Raw genomic sequence first — 22,686 nt, forward strand, 5'->3', positions numbered from 1 at the left:
GTGTGTGTGTGTGTGTGTGTGTGAGTCTTGATCCCCTAAACTGACATCTGACACCTGAGTAAGTGGCTTCTTCTTCCAAACTTTGCAGCTCTACTTTGATGGAGACTGTTCTCCACCATTCATCTCAGTCTGGGTTTCTGTATGTGTCTGCTGGTAGCATCCTTCAGGGACTGCTATTAGGGTCTGTTTTGGAGGCAAGGTAACTGATCTCTTAGGTGGGGGATGCCAGTAGGTAAGAACAGCTGGATAGGCCTGCTAGCTTGTTCCCTGCCCAAGTGAGGCTGTAGGATGGGTTTCACAGTTGTCCAGAATCTCTTGTCAGGCTTACTAGATGGTTCCTTCTATTTTGCTTTTTTTAAATATTCCATAAATAACTGAAATCATATGGCATTAGTCTTTCTCTGCCTGGCTTATTTCACTGAGCATAATACCCTCTAGATCCATCAATGTTGCTTCAAATGACAGGATTTCTTTTCTTTTTATGGCCAAATAATATTCCATTGTGTATATGTACCACATATTCTTCATTCATTTATTGCTGTACACGTATGTTGCATCCACATCTTGGCTACTGTAAACAGTACAGTGATAAACATAGGGGTGCATATGTCTTTTTGTATCAGGGATTTGGTTTTCTTCAGGTAAATTCCTAGGAGTGGAATTACTGAGTCAAATGGTGTTTCTATTTTAGGTTTTTTGAGGAACCTCTATACAGATTTCCACAGCAGTTGCACCAATTTGTAGTCCCGTCAACAGTGTAGGCAAGTTTCTATTTCTCTTCATTCTAGCCAGCATTTGTTGTTTTGCCCCTCCTTTTTCATCACAGTCCAATTCCCTGTGGTTGAGCCCCACAGATTCCCCTGCAATCCACATGGGGCAAGGTCAAAATAGGGGCTCCTACAAAGAAAATTCTGAGGAGGTGATTGCTCTCCCAAGTTCCCTTTACCCACTGGCGGAACTGGAGGCTCAGGGAAGGCCTCTGCATGGTGCTGCACTGTCCTGGGGAGCAAGGGGCAGGGGGCAGCAACTTCCCTTACCTTCTCATGCAGTCTCTCTGGTGTCTGTTGTGTAGGGGATGCTTCAGGCTCACCACACTGTTGTAGGATCTCTCATTCCTTCTTAAAATTTCATTTAATCTACTTTAAATGAAAATAGGTTACATTCCTTTGACTTAGGCAACCATTTAAATTTGATAATTCAAATTCAATAATAAAATTGCTTTCCTTCCCAGTTAGTTTTAAGACTTAAATGAATTCATGTTTATTTGAAAACACTTATAATAGTGTGGCACAGAATAAGTGCTTGGAAGTTTATGAAGTAAAATGTCATGTATGAAACCAAACTTAGAAAAAGTATTCCACACATGGGTTACTTTATTTTAAGGAAAGAAATTACATAGGACTACTCTTTGGTAAAGGATTGCCAAAGGCATCCTAGATTGTGAAAAATAACACTTGCGGGATTCTTTGTGAATAAGAATTATCAGGTGTAATACTCCTACTTGGGGATTTCAACGACAGCTTAGGAATGTTTTCTCTCTTGAATGGATTAATAGGATCCTTTCCATATAAGATACTAGGTAACACACTGTAAGTGCCTAAGTTTTTTACTCCTCAAGTTGAAGACAAATCATCCTGCAAGAAATATCCATTAACCCAGTGTGTTTAGCCATCACTTATGTAAGTTACCAAAGCTAAGCACATTGCGTATCTGGTGGTGTCACTTGCATATAAAAACATATTTTTTTAATTAATTGTTTATGATTTGCCTCTCCTTCCTCACAAGATGCCAGTAAAATGATGCCAAGAACTTTATGGAGAAAATGATAAAACTTTATTAAAAGATGTGTGTGAATAGCTAAGTGAATGGGCCAAGAGATGATGTTCATGTACAGGTAGAAGCAATACAGGGGAAGACACCATTTCTCCCCCAAACTAGTCTGTAGATTCAATGGGATTCCATTTGCAATAACATGGATGGACCTAGAGGGTATTATGAATCTTTAGTAGAAACAGATAAAGTACTTCCAAAGCTTCTGTGGATAAATATGTAGAGCTAAGACAATGATTAAAATTAAGACAAATAGGAAAACTAACTCTCTGATATTGAAACATTTTAGAAAACCATGGAGATTACACAACATAGTATTGATAAGAATCAGCAGTTCCCTGGAACAGGGTAGCCCCAAAGAGCATGATTATTAATTTGAGAATTTGATATAATATATGATAAAGATGTCATTTAAAATCAGAAAGGAAAAAGATTATTCAGTAAATACAGGACCTTAAATTGGCTACCCATTTGGAAAGAAAATGAAGTGAGATCTCTAACTCATATCATTTATAAGAGTAAATCCCAACATATCTTCCCAGGCAAGGGAAACAAAAGCAAACAACTGGGACTATATCAAACTAAAAACCTTCTGTACAGCAAAGAATACCATCAGTAGAACAAAAAGACATCCTGCAGGATGGGAGAATATATGCATAAATGACATATCTGATAAAGGGTTGACATCCAAGTTATATTAAGAGCTCACACACCTCAACAAACAAAAAGCAAATAAGCCAATTAAAAAAATGGGCAGAGGAGCTGAACAGACACTTCTCCAAAGAAGAAATACAGATGGTTAACAGGCACATGAAAAGATGCTCCACATCGCTAATCATCAGAGAAATGCAAATTAAAACCACAATGAGTTATCACCTCACACCAGTTAGGATGGCCACCATCCAAAAGACAAACAACAACAAATATTGGTGAGGATGTGGAGAAAGGGGAATCCTTCTACACTGCTGGTGGGAATGTAAACTAGTTCAATGATTGTGGAAAACAGCATGGAGGTTCCTCAAAAAACTAAAAATAGAAATACCATTTGACCCAGGAATTCTACTTCTAGGAATTTACCCTAAGAGTGCAGCAGCCCAGTTTGAAAAAGACATGTGCACTCCTATGTTTATTGCAGCACTATTTACAATAGCCAATAAATGGAAGCAACCTAAGTGTCCATCAGTAGATGAATGGATAAAGAAGATGTGGCACATATACACAATGGAATATTATTCAGTCATAAGAAGAAAACAAATCCTACCATTTGCAACAACATGAATGGAGGTAGAGGGTATTATGCTCAGTGAAATAAGCCAGGCGGAGAAAGACAAGCATCAAATGATTTCACTCATCTGTGGAGTATAACAACAAAGCAAAAACTGAAGAAACAAAACAGAAGCAGAATCACAGAACCCAAGAATGGACTAACAATTATCAAAGGGAAAGGGACTGGGGAGGGTGGGTGGGAAGGGAGAGATAAAGCAGAAAATGGGGCATTACAATTAGCACACATAATGTGTTGGGGGGGGGCATGGGAAAGGCAGTATATACAGAGAAGACAAGTAGTGATTCTATAGCATCTTACTACACTGACGGACAGTGACTGCAATGGGGTATGTGTGGAGGGGGGGACTTGAGAATGGGGGAGTCTAGTAACCATAATGTTGTTCAAGTAATTGTACATTAATGATATCAAAATTAAAAAATTAAAAAAAAAAGAGTAAATCCCAGATGAATTTTAGAGTTAGTTTGAAAACAAAACTCCTTGGAAGGAAAGGTAGGAGACCATCTTTATGACTCTGAGGAAAGCAATCCCCTCATATTTAAGCAGCACTGTTCTTAAAAGAAGAGATTAAGAAATCTGATTCCTTCAAAACTAAAGTTAGTGTATAAATATAAATACCATAAACCCATCATAATCAGAATATCTAAAGAGCACCTAGATATAATAAGGAAAAAAATTAACATTTCTCCAAAAGAGAACCATAGGCAGATTGTAGGAGAGAAAATGCAAACAGAAAATCAGCAGAGATGTGTGGAGACTCTGACATATTGATGAAGAAGGGAAACCAGCTGGCAGGGCAGCAGATACAGGCCCTTCCAGCACTCTAAGGCCAAGCCACTGGCGCACAGGGAAGGAAATGGCACTAGGTACTCAGCCCGGCTCTGTCTGTAACAGCAGCTACATAGTCATAATCATCTAAATGCTCTCATTGGTTTGCTTCAGCAAAACACAGCAGACATAAGTATGTTTGTCCAAGAGGGAATATGAACATGTGAGTCATCCACATTCCTATGGAGGTGAATATGAGGAGGAGAGTTGGGGGGAAGAATAGGGGTGTAAGTATCTTTCTCTACATTAATGGGGTGTGAATAACAAATGCTTCATGTTGTGGGGATGAAACATGGAGATTCACACTGAGGACCTAAGGTCACTATGATTTTCTGCAACTAGACAGTTTGAGGAGTAATGTTAGTGCAGAGGAAACTAAAGCCTCTGATGTCATACTAGAGAGCCAATATATAATGTCCTATGTGGATAAAGCAATGGCATAAACATAATACCAGAATTGAGATTACCAGCAAACATATTCAAACATTTAAAGGTGGTAGCCCCTGGGAATGGCCCTGGAGCAGAGAGGACTCAGAAACACAGGCCCCAGCTGCTCTGGGCCATATTACCTCTAGCAAGGGAATCTGATAACCAGCTAAGCAAAATAACTTGACTTTTGCAAATAAATGAAATAAAATAAAACAAAATGAAAGAAAGACTAGAAGCCAACAGTCTGGTGAAATCTCCAAAACGACAATTTGCAAAAAGTTTTTAGTTAACAGTTAGCTCTAAAATCCATGTGGGTTTACTTATGTCATGCAATTTGTTAGGACTCTCACTTAATTTTCTTCCAAATTGGAGAGCCAGTTTTGACACTTCTTACGTCTGTTTGTGGAAATAATTTCTTCACAACTCTAAATGAGGGCCCTCAATATGTTGCAGGTGCTGCCCCATTGACACCAGTGGCCCCATTCAGTGGAACTCACTTCCCTTCATTTCCTCCCAGATTAGACTGCACAGGGGATCCAAGCCCAGGTGTCTATTCGACAATTTATGTTACCCTCTGCGCTTCCTCTTCTTACATTCTGTTTTCTTACTGTTTTCTTTTTTAGTTGAAATATAGTTGACAGACAATATTATATTGGTTTTAGATGTACAATAGTGAGTCAATAATTATATACATTATTAAATGTTCACCATAAGTATAGTTACCATTTGTCAACATACAAAAGTGTTCCCTATGCTGTACTTCCATTCCCATGACTAACTTATTTTATAATTAGAAGTTTGTACCACATTATCCCCTCCACCTATTTCACCCACCCTTCATCTCCCTCCCCATGGCAATCACCAGTCTTTTCTCTGTGTTTAGGAATCCTTCTGTTTTGTTCATTTGTTTTGCTTTTTATATTCCATATACAAATGAAATTTTTATATTCCATATATAAATTATATGGTATTTGTCTTTTTCTGCCTGACTTATTTCACTTAGTCTAAACTTTTTGGCTCCTTTAGGTCCTTGCATATTGTTGCAAAAGGCAAGGTCTCATCCTTTTTTATGGCTGAGTAATATTCCATATATGTGCCACATCTTCATCATCCATTCACTTAGAGGCATATTTGGTTGCATCTGTTTCTTAACTATTGTGAATAATGCTGTAATGAACATAGGGTGTATGTGACTCTTAGCATTAAATATGTAGGAAAAAAATAATGAACATAGGAAACATTGTTACTAAGGAAATAAGGAAACAGTAATACCTCTCCAGTGTTAAGAGGGGTTGTCAGGTTATTTGTAGGAGCAAGGGAAAAGAATTGACCCTGGTCTGGGAAGTCCTAGAACTACTGGGCAGTAGAATTAGTGAGCAACTCTAGTACTATAGCTTTACACATTTTTATGAAAATGAAATTAGCACAATTGCAATTTCTTTATTTGCAATACAGCTCAAGCTTTTAAAAAAATGGCTTTTTTTTTTTTTGGAAAGCCAATAAAACAGTTTCCATATAATAAAGTCACGACTTCCTCTGGAGCTGTTGGGTTCAGTAAACTCAATGGCTTGACTCGTTCATAAGAGTAAATCCACATGTGACCTAAAGTTCAAAACCGAGAAGCAAATATAATAAAGATTCAGAGACTCCGCTTTTCTTCTCCTCCCGCCCAGAATACCATCCAATGTCTGAGGCTCCCCTAGAACTAACTTCAGCTCTAAAAGCCCCATCCACCAGAAGTCTAACACCCCTTGTCTTGGCTGGGTCGTTCCAATGACTTACCCTACCTGAATACCCAGAGACCACCCTGAGCATTCAAGTTCTCCTTCCATGGATCTTACTCCTCTCGATGCAGAACAGAGTCCTCTGCCACCCCAGAATCAGTTTGACCTTCTTTTTATCTTATCTCGAGCTGTTTTGCTTTCTCATGTGAAGAGGAAAGAAATTGTACTCACCAAACTCCTCTCAGGGAATGGAGCATCTGTGCAGGAGGAAATCGCAGCACTCTGTTTGGGACAGAAGTCAGGCATTTAGGACGGCGGAGTTTAGATGGGAGCCACTCTGCATGGGACAAGGTTTTATAAGCTGTCCTATGTTTATTAATTGAACCGTGTTTATTAATTTTGGGGAAAAAAAGTGTGTCTATGATTTTATCCTTAATTCATTAATTAGATTCTCTTTAGTTACTTCTCAGAGTCTGATGAGGAGAGATGGAGTTGCTTAGGGAAATCTTTTTAGAAGGTTTTATATGGGAAAGGGCATATATGCTCCCTAAAGATTTGTTAAAATTAATGTAGATGTTGATGAAGTTCTCTCTGGAACCAGTAAAGATGCAGTACACATCATTCAGATGTTGTGGGAGTGAACAGGGACTATATCTGAGCAGGAGCGAGACAGAGGTGAAAAAGAATGTGCAGAAGGCATACGAGGCATCTTGGAAACCCTGCGGATGGCTCTAGTCTCACAACCGGAACCAGCGAACCTGGGGCCCACCCAGTGCTCGAGGCCTGAGGTCTGGGGTCACAGTCACTAACAGGCAGAGAGATTGGACAACTCAAAACCAGCTTCACTACCAGAAAAGCAAACAAACCCACTCTGCAGTCAAGGTAGTCTTGTACAATGAAATGTGTGTAATACATTAATTATATTGAGATACACGCTATATACACACACACATATATATATACATGTATATATATATATGAAAGTCACTTTGTGGCTAGGAAAGCAACCTACTTCTAACCTTCACTCACCAGACAGGACCTGGTGACATGCGAAGTGACGACTGTTTAGGGATGGGTACTTGCCTTGGTCACATCCATATTTCTAAAGGGAAAGCATTTCCTGTCACTTCAAAAGCACAAAGCAATCCTCTCAGGTCTAATGTCACTCATTAGATGTCTGACCCAGAAATGTATGGCTACTTTCATCTGACTCTTTAAATGAGGGTACCCAAGCCCAAAACAGACCCTGATGGATTTCCAGAAGACCCACGCGTTTGACACCTCTGATTGGAAGACCTGGTGGTGTCAGCTTCTCAGCTTCTATTTAAATCTGCCCATAATCTTCATGAAAACTATGTCTTATTTTGTTCATTTTTTTTACAAGTGTGATAAATTATAGAGATTTTATATTATTTTAGGATTTTTGTTACTAGCTTAACTTCATGTACTTTACTTACATATTCAGACACTGAGTGCTTACTGTGTGTCAGATGCTTTAAAATACCTCATGTGCCTAAGTATAAATAGACACCCCAGCCCCTCCACTCCCCAAAAGAGAGGGTATTGCCACAGGTACATATCTCTTAGTCTCTCAATTACTTTACTCAAACAAAAAAATTAATCTTTGAGGGAGATGCTTGAGCCCAAATCAACCTCAATAGATCAGTTTGGAGTCTTTACTGAGGTCATTTGGTAGAAAGGGGGAAGGGAAAGGCAAAAAAATTAACACGGAGATCAAAAAACCACAGTCCCAGTTAACCAAAATAAAGACAGACAGAGAGAAGAAATATGATTTACCAATAACATGCATGAAAGGGGGAACACACTACAGACACAGAGCTGTTAAGATAATAAAAGAATTCTGTAAATCATTGTATGCTTAAAAACTGACAGGTGACCTAGACCAGTGTCCTGAAGAGCACAAGCAGCAGTGTGGCTGACTGTGAGGCCCAGCCACACGGGGGTGTGGGGAAAATGGAAGTTCCCGTGGCCGGGGTGCTTGCCGGACCCTGAGCTGCTTGCCCGCTGAGCGTATGCAATGCTTCTCATGTTTATGTAGCACTCGGCCTACTACGCAGGCCAAGCTCACACACGTGGGCAATAAACCACCGGTGTCTGTGTTGCTGCATAAAGACCTCTGCCCCATGCTCTCTGCAGGTTTGGATTGCAGACTTGCTGCATGCACGTGCAGATCCACGGATGTGGACATGACTATAGAGTTCAACCTGCCACCCAAAAACAAAGCTCGGTATGAGCCCTTGTTCCAATGTTCCATTGTTTTCTGGTCTCACTGAATCCAGAGTGAACTTGCTGGGAGCTGAAGTCCAGTGCTACAGTGGGACGGCTTTCCCAGGGTGGGAGCTACGTGGGGTGGGTGCCCATCCCAGCAGAGGCTGCTCACCAGGTTGCTGGGGTGGGGTGCCAGTCCTGGCTGAGGCCACCTGCTGCGTATGCTGGGCTAAGGTCCACTTTTGAGGCTGCCCACCAGGTAGGACAAGGTGAGGACTACTTTGGGGTCCACCAGTCCTCCTGAGGCTGCACACTTGTTGTGGCAGGTGGGGGATGCTCCTTAGGTCACCTGCCAGGTGTGGTGGGTCAGGAGCCACTCTCAGAGGCATCTACCAGGGCAGGTGGATGGGACTGGGCAGGGCTGCAGTGGGTCACCGAGGCAGGATGAGCAGTGCTAGCAAGGTAGATGGGGAGTGTCAAAGAGAAGGTGAGGGAAAAAAATGGAGCCACGAGCGCTTCTGTTCCTGGAGTAAGTTCCTCAGACCCCTGCACTTCCAGTTCATGCCCTAAAATTCATCAATAAACCTCCTTCCCACATAATCCCGTTGCTTTTCAAACTGCTGCCTCTGAGCTGGGTCTTGGAGAGATTGTGCATGGGCCGTTTAAGGGAGGAGGCTTGTTTTCCTATAGCCCCCTGGCTCTCCTGGAGTTAAACGCTGCCGATTTTCAAACCAAACCTTATGGGGGGCTCATCCTCCCAGCTCGAGTCCTCTGGGCTGAGGAGCCAGATGTGGGGCTTGAGCTCCGCACTCCATAGGGATGACTCTGCATATCCATTATCCTCCTGCTTGTGGGTCATTGCACTGCGGATGTGGGTCCTGACTATACCAGGACTCTGCCCTTCCTATGCATGCTTTTTCTTTGTATCTATTATCTTTTCTGCTGAAGAGCTGTTCTGCTTGCCTGCAGATCCTTCTCAGAGAGCACTGTTCCATATGGAGCTGTAGTTGCAGTGTGTCCGCGGGAAGAGGCGACCTGGGGTCTTCAGACCCTGCCATTGTGATCGTTCATTCCCTTTGCCTCTAAGATGGCTGAGGCCAGGCTCTGTGAGGAGAGAGTGAGACCCCAGAGGCAGGCAGCACTCCATCCAAGTCCTGACACCAGAAAGATGCAACCAAAACAAAACAAATCTGTAGGAAAGACTTTTTTCCAAAGACTTCTGTAATAGGAGGACCACTTCCATCATAAGATGTGTAAGAGTCTCCACCCATTTACTTTTATAAGTCAGTTTTGCACATTAAAGATGAGTCAAAGAAAACAAAATTAGTTGCAGTCTGACGTTAATGGATAATACAAGTCACATTTTTTTTGTCCCACACATTTTGTTACCACATGAGAAATGATTGATATATATTATGCATTTTTCTATCGGAAAAATGAGACAAGTATGTACTGGTTAAAATGAGGATACTAAGGACATTTTTATTAGATTAGATCATTTAGATTAAAAATTTGCCTGACTTGATATTTTGTCAAGTTTACTTCTTTCTACTTTTGTTTCTGAACAACTCAGTGGGTTTCCTCTCTAATTGTCTTAAACATCACTCCACTGGTGGCAGAGGAGCCAAGCCTTCTTTTCTCACATCAAACCTTTGTCCTTTTTCACAGTGACCAGCATAGAAGTTGTAGACAACACTGAATAAAAGACTAGAGTGATGTGTGTGAAGAATGTGTGTGTGTGTGTGTGTGTGTGTGTGTGTGTGTGTGTGTGTGTGTGTATGTCCATCTCTGTCTGCATGTGGATCAGTTTCTTATAAAAAAGTAAATTATTGTATGATTTATTTTGGAGTTATGTTCTGATTATAGTGCTTCCCTCCCAGTTAGCTCTGATTATTTTTCCCACTCTTCAATGCATAATCTGGCCTCAGGTTGGATTATTTGGTACATTTCTTTCTTCTGGATGCTGTTTAATTAAACCTTGCTTAAAAATAAAACAAAACAAAACAAAAGTATCTTCTCCCTGAATAGTAAGGTAACTTAAGCATCAGTTAAATCTTAACAGATAGTTGTCACTACTCATTGGAATGTAATGCTTGCTTGAACACAGAACAACCAGCAGGTAAATAAAGATGGTACAATGGAAATAAAGATGACGTGACCCAAAGTCATGACTTCAAGTACATTTCCATCCCTGTTCAGAAACAAAAGCAGGACCCATATTTGTGGCTACTTTGACTCTCTGACCATATTCTTTTGAGATAAATAGATCACAAACATTAAACACAATTTGTATTTGGACTATGTGGTTTGGTAGATTTTACAATTAAACATGTGTTCTCCCTAGACTATAAACTCTATAAAGAAAAGGACTCCGGATATTTCCTTCATCAGGGCCTAGCACGGTGCCTGGCATACCATAGGGGCAATAAAATGTCTGTCAGATACATGAAGAACAGTTTTCAGATTTTGTAAAACACATACATACACATTAAAAATAAACACACAGAAATATATGTTTTATATATATACATGTTTAAACAATTTCACAATAAAATCTTACTTGCTTGTGACCTAACGGGCCAGGGCCAGGGCTAGCAAAGCTAATGGGAACAATCTGTAGAGAATGTGCAGCCAGTGCTCATTCTCATGGAGTAGATTTCTTTAAAATATAGTGGACCCCAAGCCTAAGGAACACTGTCTGTCATCTCTCCCTGCCTCTATCGAGCTTTTTACCTGCGTTTTCTTCTGCAGGCAAAGTGGCCACCAGAAGCCTCCAATTTATGACATAAAAGCCGAAGCCCCTTTTCTCACTCTTAAGTTTGAAAACTCTAGTAAGACTCTGAAAGGGCTCATTAGAGTTCCCTGTGCTCACCTAAACCAGCCCCATGGCCAGAGGGATGGGACATTCTGGTTGGCCTGACATGGCATGGCTCTGCATTGAGCAGCCCCAGTATAATCAAGGGAAGTAGAATTTGCCCAAAGAAAGGGGGTGCATGGCTGGTTCCCCAAAGACAGGCTCCACTATGTGCCCCTCTGTAGCACCTGAGTGAGACCTCAGAGTAATGACCCAACACACTGAAGTGCAAATTCAGGAGAGTGAGGCAGGTGCACGTGAACAGAACAAGTTGCGAGTGTCCTACTGGTCTGAGCACAGCAATGTGCACCTCCTGTCTGAGAGGATGGCGCGCCATGACCTTTCACAGCCCTCACCTTAGTCCTCCACCAAGTAGGTGAGGAAACATAATTATGGGTTTTTAAAAATTTGCATTATCATCCCAGCCAACCACACATCTGGGCAGGAGGCTCATGTGGGAAGTGCCACAGGCACACCTAGCCTCCACGTGTACTGTAGGGTGCAGACATGAAAAACAACCCATGTACTGTGTGTAAATAGCCAGGCCATTCTCAGTCAACAGTCACGTGCAATGCAGCTCTGCACAGAAGAATTAGGCTGTGGTTTGTGAAGATGGACTGTAAATGCCTGAGATTAATTCTTATGTATATCTGTGTAAATGGATTCGTTAACTAAAATGTACTTTAAAAAAAGATAAATAAATAACTGATAATAACTATAAATAAACTGATTTATGAATTGTTAAAATGCTGCAACCCTCACCAGTTTTCCTCTGGTTTAAGTGAGATGTGGTTTCCCCAAAGTTGCTCCTGACCCTAGGAAACCTTGATCCCCAAAGATGGGATTACACAGGCAGGCTCACACTGTCTCCTGAAAAATGTACAGACACATGTGCAGATGTGGCTCACAGGTGTGAGATAGTGTAAGAAGGTCACTCCTTGTTTGACAGCCTCCAAAACGAGAATTTTACCAAGGCACGGTCTTGACATAAAAACGAATTTTAATGGGCTTATAATTTTGTTTTAAAAATTCCACCTTACAAACTGAATGAGAAACTGTTTATAAGAAAAGTGGAAATATGGAGAGGACAATGTGTCAAAAGGAAAAAATAAGACATACCCATGACAATTCTGTATATACAGCCAATAAAACATGCATTTAGGCCCCAGTACTCTTACAAACCCTGTCATTTGAGCAAATGATTCTCATTTTGTCTTCTTTGTTTTGAATGGCTCCTTTGTCTCAGAACACTATTTCATCAGTCTTTGATGCTGGTCACATTAGCTGGACATCCCTGGAAAACAGAATCACCACTCGAAAACTTTCAGGAGAGTACAAAGCAGTAGCCACTGAGGAAGCCCCTAAGTGCTACAAGGCCTTGCTGATGTATTTCTGACTCAGAAGATGGAGGCATTGATTCCACCCACCTTTCTAGTTCTCCACCATGTTTTGAGGTTTGCCAGGCTGACAGGCCTCTGGGACAGTAAAGAGTAGAGCACAGAGGCACATGATTATGGGGAAATAAGGGATAGGCTCACCTCCAGAACCAGAGACCTCTGAGCCCTAGAAAGATTCTCCCCTAGCCACAAGCTCTGAAAAATGGTGGACAGCTTAGGTTTGGCCTGACATGGCGTGGCTCTGCATTGAGCAGCTCCAGTATAATCAAGGGAAGTAGAATTTGCCCAGAGAAAGGGGGTGCATGGCTGGTTCACAGACTGTGACCTCTAACTCTGTGTGGCATGAGGAAGGCTCGTGTTAGTGCTTAATCTGGTCTCAGGTGCCCTCAGTTGACATATTTGTAGCTGAAGGGAAAACTCCTTATTCAGTGCCAGCCTGGTTTGTGGACAGGTCTAATTCAACAAGATTGGTCCTGGGTATGCAATATTCAGCTATACAGTTGTGTTAAGCAGTAAGAAAAAATTCTTCCCTGACTATTATATTTTAAGTGAATAGCATTAAATGGTACAATCATATGTATTCTATTCATTTTGATTGAAGAACCTGGTAAAGATTCTGAGCTACTCAGCCTGGGAAAGGTAGGTTCAGTTTACTAGAAATAGGTGACAGCTAATACATACCTCTTTGTCCAATATAAAGATAGTAGAAAACTAAAGAGAATTGAGAATTTTAAGATGTCCTATTTCTAGGGGAGGGAAGGCAGAGGTGGAGTTTATCCAGGAATATCTAAGAGAAAACATGGCTTTAAAAGAAATTGTAACTTCCAGCAATTCATAGGTCTACTTAGAAAAAGAAGAATTAACTGAGAAATCTGATGTCAATTGTTGTGATTTAGCAATTGATTAAAAACCATATGTGTTTAAGTTATACAGTATACGTAGTTCTGAAAGTATCATATTTAATGGATGTACTGTGCTCTGTTTGTAAATTTGGGTATCTAATATTTAGAATTTACAAGGAACAGTGTTTATTACAATTGGTGAGGTCATCGAATCAATGTGTAAATGCATAACGTGCATGGTACCAGATGCCAATGGTGTTTTGGAAACCTCATCATCATTTGTAACAATGTCTCCAAGGGCAAATGCAGTCAACAGGTAAAGTGTTCATGGCTGAAACTCAGTCAAACATGGAACAAATCAGTCTAGTTTTGTGAGTTTTTCTCCTGGGAGCAGTAGTGGAGTGAATTCTAGAGATGGCCACCCAACAACAGGGGCTTTGGTGGGATTAGCCAAGCTGGTGTGATGGAGAGCAGGTTTGATGAGAAGGATGGGTTAGGAGAGAGGTTCACATATGACAGGTAGCTCTGAATAATGGTCCAAGGGAGAAATGGGATGCAAAATCAAAATTATGAAGCCATAACATGTTGGAGATTATCAGTGTGGGTGCTGAGGTTCATGTGCACAGGGCCACTGAGAGAGTTAGACATGATCACAAGGAGATAAAGGACAATATATTGAAGACATTCTAGTATGTGCTTATAGATTGACAAGAAATATAATAAAAATGGGTTAAGGATAGGAAAAAACATAAAAACAAAAGAGGTTATTGGAAGCTAACAGAGGGCTAAGGGTCTGGAAGCAACAGAAAGGGTGTACCAACCTACTTGTTGTGTTGTGAAGAAGGAGTAGCTTTCTAGGACAGAGGGTCTTAAAGAAAATGGTACTGTCAGGGGAAGATCCAGATTCCTTCAAGTGAGAAGAATAAGGAGAGTAAGAAAAAAAACAGAAATCCATTCTAATAAATTGGAACTTTTTACTCCCAAAACTGACCTGTGAGACACTGAAGAAGTGTTCCATGAAAAAAAGTATTACTGTTTAGAGTCAATATAAAGTGAATTGCCAAACCAAAAACATATTTGAGAGTGAAAACATTAATAATTATGCCCTAGCAATAGGACTCAACTGGGAAAACAGAGATATATGGTCAATATTTTTGGAATGAAGAAATTTGGGAACAGTAACCACTATATTTTTGGTTTGGAGATTCCAACTGGCAAAGAGCATGTTGAAGAATCTGACTCTACAGTGAGGAATGTGCTTAATCTTGATAAACCTAACATTCCAGATCTGCTTGGTGATGAAATCTTCAATTTTATTTAGCAGCTAGTCACACCTCCAAGACTAGAATCAGAACAGTTTCAGAAATATGGCAAGTGCACCAGTACTTAATTCAAAATGGATCATAGACTTAAAAGTAAAATACTGAAACTATAAAACTTCTAGAGAAAATATAGGAGACTATCTAGGAAATCTTGGGTTTGGTAAAGAATTGCTAGATTCAACACCAAAAGAATGATTCATGAAAGAACAAATAATATGTTGAACTTTACTAAAATTAAAAACTCTTATTCTTCAAAGTGCTTTTTTAAAAAGATGAAAAGATAAGCCATAGGTGGAGAAAGTATTGGCAAAACATACCTAATTTGTATTCTAAACAGACAAAAACCTCTTAAAACTCCATAAGAGAACAAAATAATTAAAAAATGGGTAAAAAAATCTGAAAAGACACTTTACCAAAGAGATATACAAGTGGAAAATAGTCTTACGAAAATTTTCAACACTATTTGACATTAGGGAATTTCAAATTAAGCAGCAGCGAGATGCCATAACTTGCAAAACTGAGAATAACAATTGCTGATGAGAATGCAAGATGGAACACCCATACTGGAACACATTTAGGCAGTTTCTTACACAGTAAAATGTAGATTTACCATAAAATTCATCCATTGCATTCCTAAGAATTTATCCAACTTATCTGAAAACTTGTGCCCACACAAAATACACACATGAATGTTTATAGTAGCTTTATTCATAAGTACCCAAAACTGGAAGCCATGGAGATGTTATTCCATAGGTAAATGGATGAACAAACAGTGGTCTATCTATGCAAGGGAATATTATTCAATAAAAAGAAATGAGCAAGGTGGAGGGAAGAAAGAAGGTGGTAGAGTAGAATGACAAAGCAGAAACCTCCCATATACACACCAACTACAGCAAACACAACTAATCCTGAAAACATCCTGAAGACTGCAGAACAGACCTTCTAACCAGGTGAAGAAGAGAAGACCATTCAGAGAAGGGTAAACTAGCAGACCCAAGTCTTTCCCTCAACCCAGCCCACAGGCAGGAGGGAGAGGAACAGAGCTGGGAGGGGATAATTACTCAGGAGCTCTGCACATCTGTCCCTGGGGATCTGCTCTGGGAACATGAGTCCACACTGCATTGGTCTTTGGTGATTATAACAGGGCTGAACACCAAGGAGAGTTGGAGCACTCTGGGAGGCTGAGACTCAGGCTGTTTGTGAAGGACAGGCACACTCCATCAGTCCCACTGAGACCTAACACAGAGGCAGCAGTTTGGAACACTTACCAGCAGTGGGAAGGGTGCCAGATGGGCAGGGGTCATAGGGAGCTATCTCCTTAGGAGAAAGGGCAGGTGGAAGATGCTTCTCCAGCCCTCCCTCAGCCCAAATGAACAAGCACTGGCAGAAGCCAACCCCACACTCCACCCCCTTCACTGGTGGCTCAGGCCTGAGGCACTTCCTTGTGCACCTGCCCACCCAACCAGCTGTCAGCCCAGCAGAGGTCAGACTTTGCTGACTGGCAGGCAGACAGATTTTGCTACCTGGCAAGCAGAGGGAGGCTTTCCCAGCTTTCCTGGCCTGTCTCACCTTAACTGAGGATGTGTCTGCAGGAGCCAGCTCCAAACACTCCTTCCTCATTGCTGGTGGCCCAGCCCCCTGCTGCACTCCCTTGTGCACCCACTTCACCCAACCCATTGTCCTAGCACTGTAACCATAGCTGTTAGGCAGGCAGAGGGTGGCCCCAGCCACAACCATCCCAGCAGAAGAGTGGCTGCATGACTCACAAAAGTCCATATGAGGAAAACTGCCATCCTCCAAAGACTGAAATCAGCCACAGCAGGCAGACAGGCAGAAAGGTGACCCATCACAGCCCACCAACAGAAATTATGGCTCCAACACAAAGGAGAACAAGGCACTAATAAGTAAAGAGCCTTGAGCTTCAAGGCACCACAGGACACCTTCTTCATAAAGACATTACTGTATGAACGAGGAGGCATAGCAGATCTACCTAATACAAAGAAAGAAATGCAGAAACACAGACAATATGAGAAAGCAGAGGAATATGCCCCAGACAAAAGTACAGGATAAACACCATCAAGAAGGCTTAATGAAACCAATCTTCTTGATAAAGATTTCAAAGTAACAGTCATAAATATGTTCACTGCAGAAAAGTATTGATGATCTCAGGGAGAACTTCAACAGAGAGACAGAAGTATTAAAAAAGAGCCCCTCAAAGCTGAAGCACACAGTACCTGAAATAAAATATACAGTGGAAGGAATGAATAATAGATTGCTGCAAATAAAGGAAGACAATCAATGAAATGGAAATTAGAGTACAGAAAACAATGAAGCTGAGGAACACAGAGGAAAAAGAATCTCTAGAAATGAGAAGATGCTAAGAGAGCTGTGTGACAACCCCAAACAAAACAATATTTGCCAGATGGAAGTACCAGAAGGAGAGGAAACAAATGAGTAGAAAGTCTTTTTGAATAAATAATTGCTGAAAACTTTCCCAGTCTGGAGAAGGAAAGAGACACCCAGATCCTGGAAGAGCAGAGAGCCCCTAATAAAAGGAACCCCACCAAGACATTTAATAATTAAAATGACAAATATTAAGCACCAAATTATATAAATCAAATGCTAACAGATGTAAAGGGAGAAATGGAGGTGACTTTAACACCCCATTTCTAACAATGACACATCATCCAGAGAGCAAATAAATAAGGTAACAGAGGCATTAAGCACTAAGGATAAAGAGAGGGTACTTAAAGCAGCTAGAGAGACAAAGATTATTTATAAGGGATAAAACATCAGATTATCAGCAGACTTCTCTGCAGAAAATTTTCAAGAAGGGAGTAGCTTGAAATATTTAATGTATTGAAACAAAAGGACCTTCAACCAAAAATCCTCTACCCAGCAAGGTTATCATTCAAAATTGAAGGAAAGATTAAAAAGTTCCCAGGTAAATGAAAGTTCAAAGAATTCACTACCACTGAAGTGGCCTTATAGGATACGTTAAAGGGACTTCTGTACATGAAAATGTTCTTAAGCCTAAGTACTTTGAAGGAAAGATTAAAAAGTTCCCAGGTAAATGAAAGTTCAAAGAATTCACTACCACTGAAGTGGCCTTATAGGATATGTTAAAGGGACTTCTGTACATGAAAATGTTCTTAAGCCTAAGTACTTTTCATCAGTGAAAATAAACCACAGTAAAGGTAGTAACCAATTATTTACCAAGCAAGTATAAAGTGAAAAAGAAAGTAGTAACAGTAACTATATACAAAATCAGTTAAGGGATACACAAAAAAGTGCACATTATGACATCTAATATAAAGTGTGGAGGAGGAGGAAGAAAAGAAAAGAAATACTTTTAGACTGTGTTTGAAATAGAGTGACCATCAAGTTAATGTAGATTGTTATATGTTGAGGAAACTATCCATGAACCTTATGATAACCACAAACCGAAAGCCTGTAATAGACACACAAAACATTAGAAAAAAGAAATCCAATCACAACACTAAAAAACTGTCAAATAACAAGAGAAGAGTGTAAAAGAGGAAGAAAGAAACAGAGAAGAACTATAAAAGCAACCAGAAAACAATTAATAAAATGGCAATAATACATATCTATCAATAATTACCTTAAAGGTAAATGGACAGAATGCACCAATCAAAAGACATAGGGTGGCAGAATGGATAAGGAAACCAGACCTATCTATATGTTGCCTACAAAAGACTCATTTCAGACCCAAAGACATACATAGACTTAAAGTGAAGGGATGGAAAAATATATTTCATGCAAATAATAGGAAGAAAAAAGCAGGACTAGCACTACTTTTATCAGACAAAATAGATTTCAAAACAAAGAAAGTAGCAAGAGACAAAAAAGGACATTACATAATGATAAAGGGGTCAGTCCAACAGGAGGAAATCACCATTATAAATATCTATGCACCCAATACAGGAGCACCAAATTATATAAACCAAATGCTAACAGATGTAAAGGGAGAAATAGAGGCGACTTTAACACCCCATTTCTAACAATGACAGATCATCCAGAGAGCAAATAAATAAGGTAACAGAGGCACTAAGCAACATATTAGATCAAATGGACTTAACAGATATCTACAGAACATTCCACCCAAAAGCAGCAGGATACAATTTTTTTCTCAAGTACACATGCAACATTCTCCAGAATAGATCACATACTAGGCCACAAAAAGAGACTTAGTAAATTCAAAAAGATTGAAATTGTATCAAGCAACTTTTCAAACCACAGTGGTATGAAACTAGAAATAAATTACATGAAGGAAACAAAAAAAATCCCACAAACACACAGAGGCTAAATAACATGCTTCTAAATAATCAATGGATCAATAAAAAAAATCAAAATAGAAATCAAGCAATACATGGAAACACATAAAAATGAAAATTTGTGGGATGCCTCAAAAACAGTTCCAACAGGGAAATATGGAGCAATACAGGCCTACCTCAAAAACTAAAATTAGGAATACCATACAACCCAGCAATTCTACTTCTGGGAATTTACCCAAAGAAAACAAAATCCCTGATTTAAAAAGATATATGCACCCCTATATTTATTGCCACATTATTTACAATAGCCAAGATATGGCAGCAACCAAAGTGTCCATCAGTAGATGAATGGATAAAGAAGAGGTGGTACATATACACAATGGAATATTATTCAGCCATAAAAAAGAAAGAAATCCTATCATTTGTAACAACATGGATGGACTTAGAAGGCATTACACTAAATAAAATGAGCCAGACAGAGAAAAATTAATACCATATGATTTCACTTATTTGTGGAATCTAAAAACAAAAAAATAAATAGCAGTAGACTCATTGACACTGAGAAGCGATGGGTGGTTACCATGGGAGAGGGGTTGGGGTGGGTGCATGAGGAGGGAGGGTGAGGGAGATAAAGAGGCACAAAAATTCTCAATCATAATATAAGTTGGTCATGGTGACAGTAGTACAGAAAGAGAATATAGCCAATGATTCTGTAACATCTTCCTATGTTGACAGATAGTCAAGTAGTTGGGATGAGGATTTAATAATGTTGGTTGCTGTTGAACCACTGTATTGTATACTTGAAATCAATATGAGATTCTATATCATCTATACTTTAATTAAATTAATTAATTTTAAAAAACATGAAAAGACATGGATGAACTTTAAGTGCCTTTTGATATAAGAGCCTATATGAAAAGGCTACATACTGTATGATTCCATTTACATAACTTTCTGGAAAGGCAAAACTATAGGGATTGTAAAAGGATCAGGGTTTGTCAGGAATTTGAGGTAGGTGTTTGAGAAGTTGAAGCATGGGAGATTTTTAGAGCAGTGAAACTATTCTCCATGATAGTCTGTGATAGATGTGTGACACACATGTTTATCAGAACCCCATAAACTTTAAAGCACAAAGAAGGAACATTAATTGTGCAAACTTCAAAAATAATTTAGGAAGTTGTGGAATCCCAGGATGGAAACTACAACTTGAAAAACAATCTCCCTGCTACAAATGCACTTAACAATCTCCCTGCAGGGGTGGGAGGAAAGGTGAGGACCTAAATGACTTGAGAAATAAGTTAAATCTGTTAAAGGCAAAAGAAACTGCACACGGCACTGTTGTATTCCAGGAGAGAACGAGTCAACAATTTCGACTCCACTGCACACATACCGCAGAATTAAACGAGGGATGGATGACACATGGTGCGCGCCAGGACACCCCCTGCTGGAGTGAGTGTTTGCCAATAAGCAAAAGGAAGGAGGGCTAGGAAGGTCCATACAGTAATGGATTGGAGCTGTAAACATCAGTATGAACTCGTATTGAGCTTATATAGATGAAAATGACTGCAGAAGTACTTACAGATATGTGTTTGTAGTTGGGCTATGATACACACATACATTTCCTTGCTGTGTCAGCTGACAGGGCTTAGAGCCAGTGACATGCCAGTAGCAACGAGCATACCTAGTGGCCAGATCTTGATTTCTAATGTCATTCTGCAATAAAAGGAACAAGGACTCCATGGAGAATGGTTGGTTTTGGCATGGAGCAGGAAACATACACAATGAGCCTGGAATATTTTACAGTGCTGGAAAGTAAGAAAGGGACAAAAAACATAAAACCCCAACAAAACAAAACCAAAGCCATGATGGGGTCTGTCAAGGGACGCAGGACACAGCAGCCAACTGAAAGAGTCCCCAACGGCCAAAGCTGGAGCTATTTGAGCAACAAAACAGTGTTGGATTATAACCCAAGTTTAAAATAAATATCCATGAGCCAAACAATATAAAAGATTGAATAAATCTATAAATGGGGAGAGAAAGGGCAAATCTCCTTTATGGAAAAAGTCCTAATAACTTATAGACACTTCATCTTTAATAATAAGGAACATAACTTCCCTCCTCTTCAGTGTGGGTCGTGCACTGCCTCCCTTGCAAACACGGCAGTATGAGACAGGATGGAGAGAGACTTGACAGTGGAGAAAGCTGACAGTCTGTGCTTCAGCCAGACAGTTCCGTCCACAGCAATAGCAGAGCACCATTTGGAAGGCCCAGAGGGCAGACTATGCCAGGGGCTTGTTCCAAACCTGCATGTATCCATAACAAAAGAACAATTTAGAGCTACAGGGCTGCATAAAGATCTGATTAGTTTTCTTCCATTGACCTTCTAAAGAAATACACTGCCAATACACACACATGATTAGGAAGGCTAGACCCCAGACAAACGTGCCATGATCTCTAGTGTCTTCTGGACTCACTTGGCTCCCAAGGACAGGGACCAGTGACCCTACCAAAGGCCAGCACTCTGACTGCAGACAGCCATCTCAAGCTCCTGCTCCCTGGAGCATGTCTACACCTCAGAATCAGGAGTGAGGGGTCTTGGAAGAACCGTCCCCCAATCCCAGCTTTACATCATTACCCCTGTAACCCCCAGACATTCAGAGGTAAATAATTACTGTCAAATATGCCTAAAGCATTTTCAATTTTGCAAACTGTAAAATATCTTGATACTTCATTGGTCCTAAGACCATGTTAAAAAAAATCCCAGAATTATATCATTTAGAAAATGAAAACAAAAAGACAAAGAGTATTATTTCATGGTAAGACAGGCAAGTCATCCATGAATAGGTACTTTGTTCTCACTAACAATGTGCTCACACTATGGCAATGATAATAATAATAATACCAGCATTTAGTATTTCTTGTTGATGTGGCCATTGTCTTTTCCAACACCATCAAGCAAATTGACTCAGTTCTCCATGGGCACTGAGCAGGTATCCCAAAAACTTATTTCAATTCTGACTCCATAACCTGGAGATGACATCAGGTCTCACAGGTGTAGGGCTCAGCCCCAAGACTGCGCCCACTTCAGGAGCCAGTCACAAGTCCAGGTTGTCTCCTCTGCTTCTGACCACCTACCTGTAAATCAGAGGTTCCCACCACCCCTTCTTTGGGTTCAGTTAATTGGCTACACCAGCTCACAGAACTCAGAAATATTTTACTCACTAGATTACTAGATTACAAAGGACATTAAAGGATGTAAGTGAATAGTCAAAGGAAAAGATGTAGAATGTGAGTTCCCCAGCACAAGAGTTTCTGTTCCTGTGGAGTTTGGGGCCCAGCACACGAATCCATTCTGGTTCACCAACATAGAGGCTTGCCAAACGTTGTCCTTCTGGGGTTTTATAAAGACCTCATTACATGGGCAGTTAATCATGGGCCCTTTGCAATTGACTCAACCTCCAGCCCTTCCCCTCTCACCAGAGGTAAAGTGGGGGGACTGGAAGTTCAAACCCTCTGATCACATGGTTGGTTGCCCTGGAAACCACCCCCCTCCTGTAGTTATATGAGAGTTTTCCAAACATCACCTCATCAGCATAAACTCAGCTGGGTTACCAGGGCTTTGTTTGAGTATCAAGACACTTTTATCCTTCT

General features: G+C 40.3%; 1 long non-coding RNA gene across 1 annotated transcript; it reads right to left on the reverse strand.

The window, feature by feature from the left end:
• Nucleotides 1-1,030: 1,030 nt before the first annotated feature.
• LOC140847258 (uncharacterized) lies at nucleotides 1,031-16,102 on the reverse strand. The gene is made up of 3 exons (XR_012127080.1): nucleotides 16,009-16,102; nucleotides 6,328-6,378; nucleotides 1,031-1,136 (listed from the first exon to the last, which is right to left on the reverse strand). It is a non-coding gene; the product is annotated as an uncharacterized lncRNA (long non-coding RNA).
• Between the last annotated feature and the right edge of the window lie 6,584 nt (nucleotides 16,103-22,686).

This window comes from Manis javanica, chromosome 18, assembly GCF_040802235.1.
Source record: "Manis javanica isolate MJ-LG chromosome 18, MJ_LKY, whole genome shotgun sequence".
NCBI classification, from domain to species: domain Eukaryota; kingdom Metazoa; phylum Chordata; class Mammalia; order Pholidota; family Manidae; genus Manis; species Manis javanica.